Here is a 1,610-nt window from a genome sequence, read left to right on the forward strand (position 1 = left end):
CTCTCTCTCTCTCTCTCTCTCTCTCTCTCTCTCTCTCTCTCTCTCTCCTTGTGTGTGTATAGTCCAGGATTCTGGTACAGTTACTGAGGAGTCCATTGAGTGTGGCCATGGGGTCTACAGGGGCTGAGGCTCAAACTTGCAGGCAGTTGAACTGATAAGGGTCACTTTGGGGAGGCAGACAGAACTTGTGAATCCACTCCCATTCAAATACCTTATCTGCATGAAAAATTGCATAAAAACACGGAATCTTTACCCCTACCTGTATCCATGCTCTTTTTTCCATGTGACATAGCAGTTCTTCATCTTAAGGTAAAAGTTGCCTTCTACCCCTTGGACTCAGTGACAGTGACAACCAGTGGGCCACAGGGACATACAACATAGCCAACGCCTCATAGAACACTTACCTGATAGGGCCTGCCCTCTCATGTCTCTGGTCCGGTTGTCATAAGAACATGTCTAGATTGCTCTCCTGGTCCCAGGAGGAGGGTGAGAGCTAAGCAAAGCAGGACTAAACCAGACCAACCCTCAGCTTGCTGAAGGCATGTTGATCAGCCCATCCAGCCCAATCTGGGGTAGTGTAGCCACCCAGCAGAGCCCAACCAAGACCTACTATGCTTAGCTGGTCTAGAGATTGGCCTACTATGCTTAGCTGGTCTAGAGATTGGTGAGGTCACTGAGTTTGGAGCAGTTTGATAGGCAGCCCTTCCTGGCAATAGCTCATTGACACTCTGCCTTTTACAGAGCCTGCCTCCCAATATTGCTTAGTCACACTGCCCCCCCCCCCCCCCCGCCCCGCCGTGGTGACTCCAGCCTAATCACTCCCTGCCTGGTCTCTCTACCTCCAGTCTAACAGACCCCAATCTAGTCCCCACGCTGTAGCTGGATCTGTATATGGTCCGATGATGGCTGCCTCCAATTGTTACCCTTCTCTCCAGCCCAAAACCATTGAGTAGGAATCCCACAGACTTCTTACGAGAGCTTTCACTTCCTCATATAAAATTCTAGGTCTTTTGCTATCTGCTGAACCATTTCTTTCTGACCTGGGTCCTGTCCTGTCCTTCATGTGAACCCTTTACTCTAGCCATGTGACATGATGGAATTTCTGGACTCCAAGTGTTTTGTGCTCCCCGGATTTCACTCAGAATGATCCCTCTGTCTTGGCAACAATCATCCTTCTCTGTATAGCTACCTACCTTCCTTGGGTCATGCCCAGTGGAAATACCAGGTCTTCAAGGGAACATGACTGGAGCCATAGTATCTCATTGTCAACTCAGGGAAACTGAATTCTTGGTTAAAGGGACCCCAGAAGCCCCAGTGCGTATAGCCTAAGCTTACACACTCGCAGTGATGCTGCCTGGCTATATGGCACCATGAGGCCACAGGTGAGACACAGGACACATCAGGAAGGCAACAACATAGGGTCTGGATTCCCGATGGTGGGATGTCTGAATTCACACCGTCCATTTCTCTCAGGTCCCATTTTCAGCTGGCCTTCAAGCATGCTCTCCTCGTGGCAATAGCTGGCTCCTTTTGACTTTGGCTGAGGATGTAGCATGGTTGTAAGAAAAGCTGGTCAGGTATGGGGAGTAGCCAGGCTGGTCATCAACAAG

The sequence above is a fragment of the Grammomys surdaster genome, unplaced genomic scaffold, assembly GCF_004785775.1.
Source record: "Grammomys surdaster isolate TR1022 unplaced genomic scaffold, NIH_TR_1.0 126313, whole genome shotgun sequence".
NCBI classification, from domain to species: domain Eukaryota; kingdom Metazoa; phylum Chordata; class Mammalia; order Rodentia; family Muridae; genus Grammomys; species Grammomys surdaster.